Source organism: Pan troglodytes, chromosome 6 (assembly GCF_028858775.2).
Source record: "Pan troglodytes isolate AG18354 chromosome 6, NHGRI_mPanTro3-v2.0_pri, whole genome shotgun sequence".
Classification (NCBI taxonomy): Eukaryota; Metazoa; Chordata; class Mammalia; order Primates; family Hominidae; genus Pan; species Pan troglodytes.
In genome coordinates this window covers 152,691,749-152,709,812 of record NC_072404.2, presented here as the reverse complement: position 1 = coordinate 152,709,812, position 18,064 = coordinate 152,691,749, and the positions used below count along the sequence as shown (strand labels likewise).

Here is an 18,064-nt window from a genome sequence, read left to right as displayed (position 1 = left end):
GTCAAATATCATCCCAAGGAGACTTTTCTCCCCCAAATTGACACTTTATCTTCCATCATTGCCTTATTTTTTCATGTTACTTATCACATCTATTAAAGAATTTTAATTGACTAATTAAGAACAACAACATAGGGCTGGACGCGGTGGCTCACGCCTGTAATCCCAGCAGTTTGCGAGGCTGAGGTGGGTGGATCACCTGAGGTCGGGAGTTCGAGACCAGCCAAACCAACATGGAGAAACCCCATCTCTACTAAAAATACAAAATTAGCCAGGCGTGGTGGTGCATGCCTGTAATCCCAGCTACTCGGGAGGCTGTAGCAGGAAAATTGCTTGAACCTGGGTGAGCCGAGATCACGCCATTGCACTCCAGCCTGGGCAACAAGAGTGAAACTCCATCTCAGAAGAAAGAAAGAACAACAACATAGGCTGAGAGTAGGGACTGTCAACAGTTTTTCTTCATAGCTCTATCAAGCTAAACACTTAAGTGCTTAAAGAATATTAGCCTAATGAATGAAATAACTTGGACTCTGGAATCAACAGACCCCTGACTATGCCATAGGATGAAGTTTGGATTTGAAACTGAGTATTTCACTGTGTATTAAAAAACATTCTACTTCAACTTTGATGAAAATGCTGGATTGAATTAAATTATGACTAATCTCAATCTCATAAATTTCTATTTATTAAAAAAAAAACCCTCTTTAATCCGTCTTTGCGTTTTTAAAATACCATGGTGAATAACATTAGGTTTTCTTAACCTCAGCCCTGTTAACATTTTGGGCCAAATAATTCTTTGTTGTGGAGGTGTCAGAGGCGGTTAAACCAGAGTGACTCCATCTTGAATAGGTGCTGGGTAAAATAAGGCTGAGACCTACCGGGCTTCATTCCCAGGAAGTTAGGCATTCTAAGTCACAGGATGAGATAGGAGATTGGCACAAGATACAGGTCATAAGGAACTTGCTGATAAAACAGCTTGTTGTAAAGAAGGCGGCCAAAACCCACCAAAACAAAGACGGCCACGAGAGTGATCTCTGGTCGTCCTCACTGCTCATTATATGCTAATTATAACACATTAGCATGCCAAAAGTCACTCCCACCAGCACAGGACAGTTTACAAATGCCATGGCAGTGTCAGGAAGTTACCATATATGGTCTAAAAAGGGGAAGAACCCTCAGTTCCGGGAGCTGCCAACCCCTTTCCAGGAAAATTCATGAATAACCTACCCCTTGTTTAGCATACAATCAGGAAATGACCAAACAGATGGACAGCCAGAAGCCACTGGGGCTGCTTTGCCTATGGAGTAGCTAGCTATTCTTTATTCCTTTACTTCTCTAATTAACTTGCTTTCACTTTACTCTGTGAACTTGCCCTGAATTCTTTCTTGCAACTGAGATCCAAGAACCCTCTCTTGGGGTCTGGACCGGGACCCCTTTCTGGTAACAAAGGCTGTCCTATGCATTGTATGATGTTTTACAGCATCCCCAGCTTCTACTCACTAGATCCAGAGCAACCCCTTCCCCCAAGTTGCGACAACCAAGACTATCTCCAGACATTATACCCTTTTCCTGGAGGGCAAAACTGCTCCCAATTGATAATCACTGATGTATGCAATTTTAGTATATACCCATCTGAATAAAGGGTGATATTTTTGGTGTAACATATGTAATTGAGTAGAAATCATGGGAATCTCATGCTTACTTTATCAGCCCTATAGAGAACACCTCAATCAAGCCAGCATTGTTCACCTAACTGGTAGCTAGCTGTATGTTACATTTGTATATGTTAACATAAAGCTGAAGAACAGAAAGAAAATGGGTAGCTCTTTGTTCAATGCCTTAGAAACTTTGCCCCTATGGAGTGTTAATAGAATGCTGAGGTATCTTTTTTGGTAAAGGGACTGGGAAAAATGCCAAAAAAAAAAAATGATAATGTGCGTTTCTCCACACTTTATACAGGTGAAATCTGATTAAAACAAACACTGCTTGCTTCACACGGAAGTGGAATCACAAAAGGAAAACAGGTAACCTGAAGCCTGTGTGTAGGAGAAAGGAACACAGCTTCCTTATTTAGTTGTTTCATTTGAGAATTGTATGTGGTATGTATATGAAGAGTTTGGGAAGGGGGATAAACTGTAGGTGTGTAAGTGCATCTCTGATGCCTTTCCTTTTGAAAAACTTGATTGACTGCTTGATTGAGTTTGTAGAGCCACGTCTGGTTCCAGCCAACTTCTCCAAGGGACATTTCTACAGGTAGCTGTCAATATAAGAGCCCCAAGTCCCTAAAAACTACTTGCCACAAGACAATGCTTCTAATTTGGGGATTTAAGGATAGTTCTAAGTAAACAAATTGCTTAATAAATATTTGTCAAATTGAAATGAAGGGATGTAACCTCAGAATTATGAAAAATGTGGTCTATTTTACAACCAGTTTGGGATGGACGCCATCAAATGATAAGCTGACCAGTAAAAGTAAAAGTAGGTAAAAGGAACTAGCCACGGAGCAGGAAAAGCTGATAAGTGGCAGAAAATCTCGAAATTTACATTTCAAAAATGTTTGGGTGAATTTGTATAATACATCTTAATCCTTTTACACAATACTTTTATCTCATCTTTATCGTAAATATTTACCTATGCATTGCCTTAGCGTCTTTCCTGTATTGAATGAAATGACAGTTCCAGAGACGCAAAGCCCAGCCTCCAAGTTTTACAAACCTCAGAGTCTGAGCTACTTTGACGAATCCTCTAAATTCTTGGGTGTCAAAGGCATGTTACTAAATAGGTTGCTAAAGGCACCAAGGAAACCAAAAAAGGAAAGAGCTCTCCCTAAAGGTAAGTAGCACTTAATTGGGAACTTTGAGACGTCTGTCACTCTTTGTGACAATTGAGAAAAAGTACTTTGTACATTTTGTGCTTTGCAGGTGAGATGTGACTGACAGCTGGGTAACTGTCTCTGTGTTTAGAGAGGGCTTTCGTGGGTGGAAGAAGAGGCTGGTTTGAAGAGAGTGCTTTTCCATTCTGAATCTCATTAAAGGATTGTGGGGGGCCAAAAATGTAACCTAAAATGCCATCAATTGTCCATTTAAAATATCCTATTTGGCAAAGTGGCTTTGCACTCATCTGAAGAATAGATCATGGGTGGAGTTTGGAAAAGAAATGTTGTGTTTCGTCTCTGCTAAAAACAAAACAAGGTACCATCTCATGGCCTCTTGGTTCAAATCCGTTTTCTTGCTCCGCGGGGAGAGACTGCCCCTGGAGTATTCTGCTTTTAATAAGCTTCCCAATCAGCTCTCGAGTGCAAAGCGCTCTCCCTCCCTCGCCCAGCCTGCGTCCTCCTGGCCCGCTCCTCTCATCCCTCCCATTCTCCATTTCCTTTCCGTTCCCTCCCTGTCAGGGCGTAATTGAGTCAAAGGCAGGATCAGGTTCCCCGCCTTCCAGTCCAAAAATCCCGCCAAGAGAGCCCCAGAGCAGAGGAAAATCCAAAGTGGAGAGAGGGGAAGAAAGAGACCAGTGAGTCATCCGTCCAGAAGGCGGGGAGAGCAGCAGCGGCCCAAGCAGGAGCTGCAGCGAGCCGGGTACCTGGACTCAGCGGTAGCAACCTCGCCCCTTGCAACAAAGGCAGACTGAGCGCCAGAGAGGACGTTTGCCACTCAAAGTAAGTGAGAGGAACGTACGATTTCTCGGAGGGCTCTTCGATCGAGTTTGCCTTCACCCTGTGCCACTTTTCTGGGTGCCAGCAGATGATGGTGGTGGGGGTGAGAGAGGCTGCCTGGTGTCTTTGCTGATAGGACTGCTTTCAAAACTGACTTGCTCCAGAGGCCAAGGGAGGCATATTTTTGGGGTTTCAGGTTAGGTTAGTTCGGGTGTGCTTAGGTAAGTGAAAGGAAAGAAGTTTTTGTGATGTTAAGCATGCATTTGGGCCGTGTTCCAGCTACCAGCTGGAGAGCAAGACAGGGTGGGCTGGAGAGTGCATCTTTGCTTTTTGTAAAACCTGGAGCTTTAGTAGGTGTGTCTCTGGCTGGGTAGGTGCAAAGAAAGTAAGGCAGCCTGAACAAGCAGCTCTCATTTTCCCAGCCTCTCTCTGATTCTCTGATTGCCCCAGAGCCTGTCAGCCCATGACTCTTAGCTGGCATTTCTAGGTAAGCTGTGGGGGCTTGTTCCTCCCAGTGCTAGCTGACATGAAACGTCTCTCACGGAACTACTGGCACCCGTCTTCCCACCTGACAGCCCAGGAATGGTTCCAGAAATGGTTAGGTCCAAAGTTGAGAAGACACACCTGGAGTCCCATCTCTCATTTGAATGCAAATTTAAAGAACTGCCCAGTACATAGACCCTTAAACTTTTAATTTGACCCACATAAATTTAGGATATATTTGTTACTAATTTACTAGATATTTAGAGTTTCTGAGTTGTTGTTTCTAATAAGTTAAGAAAACATTTTTTGAGAGGAATGTATTAAACTCCTTTCTTAATAGATGGAAAGTGAAACCTCCTCTCTCCTCTCCATACACACACACCCCTTTCTCCATGACATAATGTGACACAACACACACACACACGCAGGAACACACACATGCAGTTTATATACACTCTAGTGTTAACTCACCCTTGTGTCTGTTAAGAGCTGCTTTGTAAGTTTGGGGACACATTCAGAAAATAGGAGGGGTAGGGGTCCTAAGAGGAGAAAATATTAAAGCTGCGGTCCTTGAGCATCTCTCATTTTAAGAGTTATCAGGCATTTTGCTTTAGCAGCTTGAGAAAGGGGTGATGTGTGTGTGTGCGTGTGCATGTGCATGTGTGTGTGCTAGAGAGAGGGGTCTGGGAGGAGATTTAGAAATCACCAAAAAGAGCTCTGGACTAATAACATAATGAAACATTTTATGATCCTAGGCAAATGTGGAATTGATGAAACAGCAGGGTCCATTTTAGCCCCTTAATTATCCGGGAATGCATTGATATGTAGAAATATTGAAAGTTAATGACAATGAAACAAAAGAGAAGTCTCCCAACACAGAAAATAAAGCTGTATTTTCCATCTTCATTATGTTTCCTTTTAAGTAAATTATGCACTTTAAAGGCCAAGTCGTTTAAAAAATATAGTCCAGTTAAATTCAGAGGAAATTAGAATGAATATTTTTTTCTTCCTTTGGGACATGAGTTATTTCAGACTGGCAATATTTGTACTTTTTCATTTAAATTAGAAGGTGAGATTTTAAAAAATTATATTATTTTAAAAAAACTCTAATGCCATTCTTTTGTGCTTTAAGAAACTTGGGCCTTAAGTTCTCTAATTATACTTTAAATAAATAGAAGGTGATCTTTTTTCTGCCACTGCTCACTGGTTCCCTTTAGGACATCTTTTTCTGCATTTAGTGAAAAGCCACTATAAGGAACTCCCACCTGAAGCCACATATAACAGCATTAGGTGCTGTGTTCCAGCTGTTTGCTTATGGATGCAAATGCATTATGTTCTCAAAGCTAGAGCTTGAGATAAATAAAAGTACTATTAGATACATGACTTTTTAATTATCTGACTTTAAATGAGATATTATAGATAATTAGAGTGATAAGGTATACCTAACTATATTTATAGTCTAATGTGTTATATGTATTATATATAATTCTCTGTTTTTTAGACCTCTTTCCATGAGATCATGAGATTTGGTTTAATAAACGTATTAATTTATTGATATTTTCCATATGCCTTATTTGGGCTTCACATATAGCAACACATAACAAGATCTACATTTCTTTTTAATGAGCATTTTCATTTTTTAAAAAAATTTCAGTCAAGCCAATGGCCTGGTTTAAAATTTCATAAAAGCCTAGTTGTTGAAAACAACAGAGAGAAATAAGATCCCCAGATAGTTGAATCACTTTTTTTAGTAAAATCAATCTTAGATATCAAATATTTTAACTTTAAATATTTTATTTTTCCTTTGAAGATATTTTTGCTTCCTCACTTACATGGCATTCTAACATGAATTCTGACCATATTCCTATTTGTGATGTGGTGTTTTTAATTACTATTCAAAAATTTCCCACAAAACCGAGTTACCCGGCTCATTGAAAATGGTGTGATAAATTAACAATAGATTGAGGGCCTGAAGTCAGAATTCAGAATACAAATTCCAGTTCTCTAAAGAATTATGCTTTTTAATATGGCGGCATAATGATATGGGGAGTTGTTCTTGACTTCTCTCAGGAAGGAGGTGTCCAGACTGAGACCACCCAATGTGATGAGTGCAAACATCCTCCACACCTGAGTGCACCTCAGCCCAGTTGGAGATGTGCTTTTCTCTGGAGCATGAGGCTGAGTGGGAGCTCTCCAATGGCCTTTGTTCCATAGCTTTGTTAGTGATGTTGAGTTGGGCTTCTCCATAAGGGTGAGGAATGTTTTTTCCTCTGGCTTCTGTTCTAAATGAATAGTTGAAGAGTTTTTGCCTCCTTCTGGCACAAGGTCATGTCACTGCTGTGGGAGGCGAAGTAAGATGATACTCAGATATGAACCTTTTTTTATGAGCTGGGCTTGCTTTTTTCCATCCAGAGTCAATTGGCTTAAGTGGAATTTGGGCCATGGCCTCATGGAAAGTTGTTTTTCCTTCTGATGTTTATGGACAATTCAAGTTTCCACCCACTGGGCTATTTTTCCATCCACTTCAAGCCAGTCTAGTGTGCGGCATAGTTTTCATGGTGTCATTACAATATTTCTAGATTGTAAAATATAACAAACCTCTTTTTCTTTCTATTTTGGCATTTAGTAAATAAGAAATTAAAACAGTAGCTTAAAAGGGTAGCTATGATGGAACACTATCAGAGGGTATTATAAATATGGTAATATTGTGGACTTAATTATGTAGATCACATTCACCACAAATCTCTATTTCTTCAGGGTGGACAAGGAATACAATGACTCCTTCATGTTTGAGATATTTTTAGGGATAAAATTTAATTCATTTTTCTAGGCTTTATTTATTGAACCATTTTTTCATAGTGGGTTGAGATAAAGTGATATCTCAAACAGAAAAAAATCATATCCAGTTTTCTAAAAATAGAAGTCTTAGATTTTTTTCAACTTCACACATAGTGTAACAAAAAATCAAGCGCTGTATATTAATCTTGAAAAAAGTGACTCATAGTAACTGATAATTGGGCTCTTAATTCTAAGAATTGCTCTTAGCAAAAGCTAAAACATAATTTTAAAACACAAATAGCATTCTGTCTCTAACCCTTTGCTCCCTTTTCTTCCTGCTTTTACATTTACCTATTTCTCCTTCTTTTCTCTCATTTCTCCATTAATTCGGTTGCCACTATTTCCCACCCAACAGGTCCCAGAACGTCTTGCCCAATTCCCTCTTGCTATGATGGCATACATTTCTCTATGTACGGATGTACCAGGAATGCCTGCCCATATGTTGGCATTCTTGGAAGCTTGGACCCTCCTAGCTGATGTTTTCAACACCAGTGCCCTCTCTACTGATTCAATGGCATTTTTCCCCCATTTTTTTTTTTTTTTTGATTCAAGACCCTGCCTAAGGGTCAGGCAACATTTTCATCACTGCAATGTTGACCTCATTCTCTTCTCAGTTTCCCAACATCAATGTAGAGGCGCAGCTGGAGTTACTCATGTCCATCACATCATCTCAGGGTCCTACTCCAACAATACAATTTTTCTTGCTCCTATGGCCAGCCAATTTAACAATATTTATTGTACGTATGTTGGATGCCTAATACTACATTGTGCTGGACAATGTACCATGTTTAAGAAATAGAACATGGTGTCTATCTCTATAGTTTCACAATATCTAATACTTTGTGTTTGGTACGTGGTGTGAACTTGTGAAATTCTTTATTAGAAATGTATTTAAAGGAGATCTCAATTAAAATCCATTATACCCTCACCCATCTCTGGAAAAGATGCTTTAAAAGTCACAGATTGCTAATCCCAACCTTTTATGATTATCTCATACTGTAACCTCCTTGATATGTTATTGTCTTAATGTTTTCCTAATTTCTTTGGGCACTCCTTTTTTCATGTTTTGTTTTGCTTTTTTTTTTCTTGTCTTCCAAATGTGTACATTTATTTCCAAATATTTCAGTTTCCCGCCTTCCTCTCTCCTCTCCAAATGCTTTAGTATTGTCACAACTCTTCTTTGAGCTTTAACTCCTTCACAAGGAAAATTCTCAGATCTGAAGAGAATTGAAGGAAGATTCTCTCTAATGAGCTCTAGACTCACATTTTTAATATTTTTTCAATGAATACTGAAGGAAATCATTCGGGCACAATTCTATTTGGAGGAGGAGATTGAAGTAAAGGACTTCTTGTTATTTTATTTTTATCCCTACCAGACTTTTACGCATAGTGACTGACATACTATATGGTAGGTAGTGTGATGAGGGAAACAGGACAAATAAATATGGCTTCAAGCAGCTAATGATCTACTCAATATATATGTAAGAACATTAAAACACTAATTACTACAACACAGGTTAGAGGAAGATATGTACAATTGTTGCCCTAAGCAGTTCCAATGACAAAGGGATCACATTTTTATGAGAAAAAGGAAAGTGGAGCTCACAAAAGGCTAAATGGTACGCAGCGTCTATTTCAAAAGCATTATGTCTGTTTGTTCCTTTAATGCTGTTTATTCTGGAAGGGAAATTGAACTCCTGATTCCTTCGTGTTTTCATTTCACGTTTGCCACATAACGTAGCAGAAACAAATTATTGGAAGTGACAACTTAAGAATTCAGACTGAGTTTATTTAGAATCAATATAATTTTTAAGACATGGCACTCCCTGTAGATGTCCTTTTCAGGAAAATTTATACCAGAAGAGAAGAGTGTCCTTTAATGAAAACATATACATGAAGGGAAAGAAGGCAAATCCTTGTACTTCAGCTGTGGAATTTGGGTGAAATCTTGAGTCGGAAATTGAAGGCACCAAAGGTTTTCCAAGGCAAATGCCCCCTCTAGGTGGAGCTATATTTCTTCCCTTGTCTTCGAAGTCTCCCCATCACCCCTTATAGTGACTTCAGCTCCTCCTTTCTCACCATTTGACACCAGCCCCACCCCATCCAACCTGTGCACCCTATTAAGGCAAGGGCTGTCTCTCATTCTCTCAAGAACCCTAGCATATTTAGCATTGAACCATTGAAGATGGCAAATGAGTGAGAAAATAGGCAGCTCTAAATGCCATTCATTCTCTTTGCCCATGTTGTTCCACCCACCTTGACCATCTGTGTTCTATATGCCTAATCCCCTTGCCTTACCAAACAACCTGGTGCCAATTTCCTGTTTAAGCCCAAGCATTCCCATTCTCAACTTTGAACCTCCAGAAACTTCTCCCACTCTCTTTCCTTCACTCCCTTCATTCCAAATGTCATATAGGCTTGCCGGTTCTCTACAGTGTCTTCCTAATCATATTTCACCTTGATAATTTTAAACTTTTCATAGTTTCTGATTCAAGACTACCTCCAGAATGGAGAAAACCTTACTTACCTCTTCTTTAACAAACCATATTATTCAAAGTGACAAAGCTAGTAATTTGAAGCATTATTTTCATTATAACTTCTATGTAGCTATAAGGCCTTTTTTTAAAAATGTTTCACATTTATTTTTTCATCATATTTTTGTAACTCTACTCAGGTAGATTGAGTGGGATTTTAAAAAAATTGATACAGAAATGCAGGCTTAGAGAAGTTAAGGGGGCCATATTCAATGACATACAGATATGAAAACGAAAGTCTTAAAATTCCTAGTTTGAGTTTATTCCTCTGTAATATAATGCCATCTCTTTCTTAGGCTAATAAATAGATTTTATCTCCCATTTGTCTCTCATGTCAAACCCCAAATCCAATGTATGTACAGTTAGAGGTCAAATAACCTACAGTAGCAGTTCCCTGTCTTCAATGTTTATTAGATTAACTAGCGTCATGTGTAGGTTCCAGCTGCCTGGAGCCCATCTTCAGCAGTTCTGATTTAAGAGGTGGAATCAAGGACCCTGGACATACGACAGGGCATGTGGATACAGATGATACATTAGAAACAGTAGCCTTAATGGCTCAATATTTGAGCTCCAAGGTCCAAAATATTGAGGTATAAACCACTGCACTTCTTAGTAGCTCTGTGACTGTGAGCAAATACTGTGGTCTTCCTTACTTCAGTGTTTTCATCTCTAACATGGGAGCACATACCTACCTTCCAGGATTGACGTCTGAGTAGTAATTGAGAAAATCAATGTGAAGTACTGAACATAGAGTCTGATTGCTGGGAGTGTTTGAGCAGGATGGTGAAAATGATGATCATGGTGAAGCAGCACCAGATGCAAGTCCTCACTTCTTCCCCCTCCTGAATTGCTTTTCTTACTCATGCCCACTTGGCATCTGCAACAAACATACAAGCAAAATCCTAGGTGGAATTCTATGCTTCTTGAAAGGCCTCGCCCCTCCGCATGCTCATACTATTTTCTTCCTTCTCTCTAAATGCAGATTGAAAATCCTTTCTTCTGGAAGAAAACATACGGAGCATGTGATCATGCTCAAGGCCTGGGGGTTGGGCAGGCAAAGTCTCTGATACAGACTCTTTGACCTTATCCCTTCCCATAAGGTATAGGAGAGCATTTTGCATACAGAAGACTCCCAATCCAAGAGACAGGCACTTTATTGCTGACCTTAGTGATGCTCATAACCACATTCTCTCTGACCCCTGCTGACAGAGGCTTCAGTCCAGGGAAGGAGTTAAGGTTTGGAGTCAGGAACCAGCATCTCACCACAGTCCGCCTGTTGTTTGGTATGGGCTGCTGGATGTGCCACTGAATCTTCTGAAATCTTAGGTTTTTTAGCTCTAAGTGGGAAATGATGATGATGTTACTTGTTTTGCCAACCTCATAGGTTGGTGGTAAATGTCAATGGTCACGACGCAACATCTGTAAGCTCTAAACTGTTATACTGAACATGAACTGAACTTAATAAAGTCAGTGGGGCAAGTTCTGCCTTTCTGGTTTCCCAATCCTGCTATTGTCATTGTCATTTTCTCAGGACACACAGAGATTGCCTAAGTTGCTTGAAGGTAAGTTTGACTGACAAAGTGAGGAGGAGGTAAGATGTGCGACAGGAATGAAGAAAAAGAAATGAGTCATACTAAAAAAAAAAAAAAGCGAGAAGACATCTTAAATGAGGCTGAACTGAAACAGGCATGCTTTCTTTTACCTCAGATTATGTTATATTTCCTTCTGAAGTGTCTTAAAAGCTACATGTCACATTTTTTAATTGGTTATTCTCACTAAATATAAGCCTTAGTAATTGGCTAACAGCAGTTCATTTACATGATAGCTGGATAACTGTGCTTCTCAAACTTTCATGTTCATACCAGTCACCCAGGGTCTTTGCCAAAATTCAGTAGGTCTCCAGTGAAATCTCAGAGTCTGCTTTTCTGCCAAGCTCCCAGGTGACTGCAGTACTGCTAGCTTGGCGACCTCTCTTTGAGTAGCAAGCCACAACGGTTTAATTCAACAAACTTGAGGGAACAGGAGACAAATCAGAATGCTCCAGTCATGATGTCCATGGCTTAATAAAAACGATGAGGATCATTGTCAATATGTTATATGCAAAAGCTTCTAAAACTTACATCTTTGTGACCAAATAATATTTACAATGTATGATTATTTATAAAGAAAATTGCAGACACCACCTGATTTGCTATTGACTTCACTGAAGTTCCCTTAAGTGTAAAAAGCCCCTGGCCAGATGTTGCACTTGGGCCTCCTTACCAGTGCTTCTGATGGGGTCTTTCTCGGAGAGGGTGTAAGTGATCCAAATGTTGCCTTCTTCATTTGCTTTAAAAGCTAATGAAAAGTGTTTAGAAAACTTCATTCTTTTTTTTTATTATTATTATACTTTAAGTTTTAGGGTACATGTGCACAATGTGCAGGTTAGTTACATATGTATACATGTGCCATGCTGGTGTGCTGCACCCATCAACTCGACATTTAGCATTAGGTATATCTCCTAATGCCATCCCTCCCCCCTCCCCCCACCCCACAACAGTCCCCAGAGTGTGATGTTCCCCTTCCTGTGTCCATGTGTTCCCATTGTTCAATTCCCACCTATGAGTGAGAACATGTAGTGTTTGGTTTTTTTGTCCTTGCGATAGTTTACTGAGAATGATGATTTCCAATTTCATCCATGTCCCTACAAACGACATGAACTCATCATTTTTTATGGCTGCATAGTATTCCATGGTGTATATTTGCCACATTTTCTTAATCCAGTCTATCATTGTTGGACATTTGGATTGGTTCCAAGTCTTTGCTATTGTGAATAGTGCCGCGATAAACATACATGTGCATGTGTCTTTATAGCAGCATGATTTATAGTCCTTTGGGTATATACCCAGTAATGGGATGGCTGGGTCAAATGGTATTTCTAGTTCTAGATCCCTGAGGAATCGCCACACTGACTTCCACAATGGTTGAACTAGTTTACAGTCCCACCAACAGTGTAAAAGTGTTCCCATTTCTCCACATCCTCTCCAGCACCTGTTGTTTCCTGACTGTTTAATGATTGCCATTCTAACTGGTGTGAGATGGTATCTCATTGCGGTTTTGATTTGCATTTCTCTGATGGCCAGTGATGGTGAGCATTTTTTCATGTGTTTTTTGGCTGCATAAATGTGTTCTTTTGAGAAGTGTCTGTTCATATCCTTTGCCCACTTTTTGATGGGGTTGTTTTTTTCTTGTAAATTTGTTGGAGTTCATTGTAGATTCTGGATATTAGCCCTTTGTCAGATGAGTAGGTTGTGAAAATTTTCTGCCATTTTGTGGGTTGCCTGTTCACTCTGATGGTAGTTTCTTTTGCTGTGCAGAAGCTCTTTAGTTTAATGAGATCCCATTTGTCAATTTTGGCTTTTGTTGCCATTGCTTTTGGTGTTTTAGACATGAAGTCCTTGCCCATGCCTATGTCCTGAATGGTATTGCCTAAGTTTTCTTCTAGGGTTTTAATGGTTTTAGGTCTAGTGTTTAAGTCTTTAATCCATCTTGAATTAATTTTTGTATAAGGTGTAAGGAAGGGATCCAGTTTCAGCTTTCTACATATGGCTAGCCAGTTTTCCCAGCACCATTTATTAAATAGGGAATCCTTTCCCCATTGCTTGTTTTTCTCAGGTTTGTCAAAGATCAGATAGTTGTAGATATGTGGTGTTATTTCTGAGGGCTCTGTTCTGTTCCGTTGATCTATATCTCTGTTTTGGTACCGGTACCATGCTGTTTTGGTTACTGTAGCCTTGTAGTATAGTTTGAAGTCAGGTAGCGTGATGCCTCCAGCTTTGTTCTTTTGGCTTAGAATTGACTTGGCGATGCAGGCTCTTTTTTGCTTCCATATGAACTTTAAAGTAGTTTTTTCCAATTCTGTGAAGAAAGTCATTCTTAATATGAAAAAGATATATGTAATATATTTCCTTAGTGTTAAGAGTCTTCCCTTCTTTCACATTTTAACGTCTATAACTGCATTAGACTCTTTCCTTCCATACCATAACGGAACTAGAGCAGGAATCATCCATCTTTGTGACTTCCTTGAAGACGTTGGGGCTGCCCAGAGAAACAGCCAGGGCTTTTTGCTTCAGAGTCCAGATTTAATTAATAAGGAACATATTGTGGTAGCAGTCTTAGGTAACACAGAAAATCTTCACTCAGGCTAGAACAAATAGAAGCTATCTTAGTCTGTTTTGTGTTGCTATAAAGGAATACCTGAGGCTGGGTTCTGTGTAAAGAAAAAAGTTTATTTGGCTCATGATTCTGCTGGCTGAAAGTTTCCAGATTGGGCATCTAGTGAAGGCCTCAGATGGCATCCACTCATGGTGGAAGGTGAAAGGGAGCAGGCATCACACAGAAAGAGAGGAAGCAAGAAAGACAGGAAGGTACCAGACTCTTTTTAACAATCAGCTCCTGGGGGAACTAAGAGTGGGAACTCACTCACCCACCCTCCCAAAACCCACCAGGGAGGGCATTAATCTACTCATGAGGGAATCTACTCCCATGACCCAAACTCTTCCCATCTGGCACCACCTCCAACATTGGGAAATCAAATTTCAACATAAGGTTTGGTGGGGACAAACATCCAAACTACAGCAGAAACCATGTAAAACTTTAGAACAGTGTTTTCATAATGGCTTTCTTATTTGATGTGAATATGGCTTTTTTCAAGACCTAGCCATGGGGTCATTGTGCCCAGTAGCAGAATTATCTCTGAGGTTTTAACATATGGTGGCCTTAATTTGTGAGCTTATGAACATCAGATTGTTGGCTTAAAAAACATACTTTGGTCTTGAAAGAACTGGATTTCAAGGGTCAAGTCAGCTCCTCAAAACATATTTATTACAAAAAAAATTGCCCTCTCTGTGCAATGTATTTCTTTAGATATGTTCCAGGGAATTCAAATGAGCCAGCCAGAAGCTGCTAGAGGAGAGAAAACAGGTAGTTTATTAGATTATTTTTAACAGGTATCTGTGCTTAAATCTTGAAACAATAAAATAAAGCCTTTCTTCCCATTATTTTTTCTTATTTACAATATACATTTCATTATTGAATAATGTTTCTGGGAATATGCAGAATCTCAAATATAGCTCAATGCAGGTCAAATGTGTGAAAAGTTTGATTAATTTTAACCATGTGAAAAATAATGAAATATTGTTTTTTTTCCATTATGATGTTTCTTATTAGGAAAACACAAATGTACCTGAAGAAACACATTATTTTTCCCATTCTAGAAAAATACATGTTCGTGCTGCAAGATATTCAAATTTTATAAAAAAGAAAACTTACTTACGATTCTTGAAATAGGCACCACTGTTAGCACCCTGATATACCTTTACAGTTTTTCTGATGTAACTTTTAAAAATAGTTAGATGTGTAATTGGGTGTCCTGCTTTTTAACAGTGTTACTGATGCATGCAATATGTTTTAACAGCTATGCACATATTAACATATGCACTTGATTCTACCAAATGAGCCAATTAAGATGGAAATTCAATTTATTTAGCTTGGTATGGGTAAATTAGAATCATAAAAAATGCTAAGTAAATTAATGTTATGAATACTCATAAAAGAGCCAGCACTGGAAAAATGCAAGCAAACAAACATCTCATAAAGCAAACAAACAAATAAAAGTCTTTGTCCTTGCAGATGTGCTGTTTAGATGGGAACAAATAATCCTGGAGAACTCAGTGTGTGCCAATTAAAGGTCAAGCTGAGTACACAAGGTCTTTCTTGCCCTAAAGGACCCTTCCATATATCTAAGGGTAAAAGTCTCCCCAGGGAAGACACAGCTGCCTGGTCCCACCCAGGTTGGATCTAACCCCTTAGCTCCTCTCAAGAGCCTGAGAAGCTTTGGAGTTGCTGTGAGGCCCAAGGGAGTGGGCCTGATGCACTGCAGGTGGGTAAACTGCAAGATCAGCAAACCTCTTTGATGCGTGTCGCTCCAGGGCTTGGCATCCTTCAGGGAGTTATTTGCTCTGTTATTATTTGGAATGACTAGTGAACAGTTGGCTCGAGTTTAAAGTGAGTCAGATCAAATTTGGGTTTGACCACCACATTCCCGATCGCAGAGGAGGAGTGAAAGTCAAATGCGTTTAGTATCTGTGCCAGTATTGGGATTCCCACCAACTTTAGCCTGAAGTGATTTTTAGCCTTTTTAAATTGCGGCTTTAGTCTGATGGTTAGGGAATTACAATTTGCCTTCTGATACGTGATATCTGGGGATTTGAAGATGTACTTCAAGGCTGTAATAAATGAATTTGATTTGGAGAAGCAGATTAGAAGCAATTCAGCAGGAATAAGTGGGTAGATGTGGATTTCTACCAATTTCTCTCTAAACAGACAGATCCACATTTCCTAAAAGCAGGCTGACTCTGTGGGTTTCTAATGTCTCATCCAGTGACGTTCTTTCACAAGATGTTAAATGGAAGCCCTTTATGTCAAAGGCAGCAAGACCAATAAGACCAAAGAAACAGCATTGGACTTGAACTGAGGCTTTAGAGAAAACATCCAAGAATCCCATAGATAGAAGCCCCATTCCTGGACAGAGGAACTTCAGACCTCACATAAAATTCTATTAGATAGCATTGAGGCTTCTGCCACTAAAAAGGAAGTATTGAGCATGCCATAGGGTCCTTATGGCCCATCTGGCTGTCATGGTGTATCCTAAGGAGATTCCTCTAGGGTGGATTTGCCTTCTTTGTTTTCCACATCTCCTCGGCTCCAGGTGCCTCTTGCCATAAAAGTCCCATGAAATCACTCCAGCTCTGTGGAGCAAAGCTGGTCCTCTTCTTGTTTTTCTCAGAGGGAGTGTTTCAAGACAAAGCAATATCTGCTGTTCTAGTGAAGAGTTCCTTCCCAAAACAGGGCCTGAGGAATCTTGGGTGCAGAACCCGGAGTTGGACAATCTGGTCCCTGAAGCCAACTCTTCCATAAACCTTTCTACCGTCTAACGCATTGTTTTCATTCATGTCCTCCCCACCTTTAGTGGTGGATCATAAAAGCAGGAGACTGAAATGTGCTTTTTGTGGGCTGGAGCACACCAGGGTTCCTTCAGCCAGGGCTTTGCTGCACATGTGCCTTCTAGATTTGGGGGCTGGCTTTCTGCCTTGATTGCTATTTGCTGTAATGTGTGATGTTCAACATTCTGTTTCAGTTCAGAAAGAAGTTTAGGTTGGGTATGTCTCTTCTTCTTCTTCTCCTTCTCCTTCTCCTCCTCCTCCTCTTCCTCTTCCTCCCTCTCTTTCTCCTTCTCCATCTTCATTTTTTTTGAGACAGGGTCTTGCTGTGTTGCCCAGGCTGGAGTGCAGTGGCAGGATTTCAGCTCACTGCAACCTCCACCTCCTGAGTTCAACATTTCTCTTGCCTCAGTCTCCCAAGCAGCTGGGATTACAGGTGCATGTTACCACACCTAGCTAATTTTTGTATTTTTAGTAAAGATGGGGTTTCACCATGTTGGCCAGGCTGGTCTTGAACTCCTGACCTCAGGTGATCCACCCACCTCAGCCTCCCAAAGTGCTGGGATTACAGGTGTGAGCCACTGCACCTGACCAACTGGCATTATTTTCATTTGGAGGTTTCCATAAGAAGCTACTTCAATTGCTAATCTTGCATTACTGTCTTTTATACTTAAAGGAAGTCACTATATTAATTTTGAGTTTCACTGGCTATGTTTCTTGTTGCTGAACCTCATTGTTCCTACGATTGTCTAGGTCTTTCACTTTACCACTTCCTGAATATGCATTGAGTATGGATATTCCTGAAAATGTTGGAGTACCCACTATATGCCAGTTGCAGATAGTACTCAATCCATGCTTATTGTTGCATAGAATTGGAGTAACCTTTTACTACTTTCTCTTCCTCTCTTGTCCCATGTCTGGACCTTCAGAAACTCTGGCAAGAATTAATATTAACTGGCTGCCCTAGTGCAAAATTGTGACATGAGTAATCATTTTCCTTGGCATCTCCTGCTTTTTTCTTCTGCTCTGTCCTTTGTACTTAGATGATGGTTCCCTCATCAGTGCTCAGGTACCTGGAGCCAAGCTCCTGCTGTTGTCTGAAGCCATACCTTGTCCTCTACCTTCACCCTGGACAGTGGCGTCCCTAACTTCCCTTGCTGTGTTTTGAGGACCCATGGCAATAAGTCAAAATCACGACCTGCCAGCACCTCTAAAACGTTGTTCCTAGGAACTACCAAGAGCAAGGAGACTTGCTCCCTTATCACCAACTAGTTCTAGAAGCTGAAGGCCTTGCTTTCTGTTCTTATTATTTCTCATCATTTAAAATTTCTGAGCACCATTCACCAGCATTAATAATACTGTCATAATAGCTGATACTTATTGAGTGCTTTCTATACAGTGGACAGTTCAATACTAGAACTTTACATTCAGTGCTGGGTTAAATGCTCCCAACAGCCCTATGGGGTAAAGACTATTTTTCTTCCTAAATGAGGGAACTGTATCTCAGAAGTAACTTGTCCAAGATCAAAAGCTAGTAAAAAATAGAACTGAGGGAGTAGTCCAAATATTTCTAACCACAA

General features: G+C 40.0%; 1 protein-coding gene across 2 annotated transcripts in view; it reads left to right on the top strand.

The window, feature by feature from the left end:
- PTN (pleiotrophin) overlaps positions 1–18,064 on the top strand; it is a 127,637-nt gene that overhangs the window by 8,433 nt on the left and 101,140 nt on the right. Inside the window, exon 4 of one of the 2 annotated variants that reach the window (XM_003318816.6) lies at positions 1,957–3,652. The gene's annotated coding sequence lies outside the window, so the exon portion shown is untranslated. Of the gene's footprint in view, positions 1–1,956; positions 3,653–18,064 lie in introns of those variants that run through there. The other variant, XM_009454283.5, reaches the window with a different exon arrangement.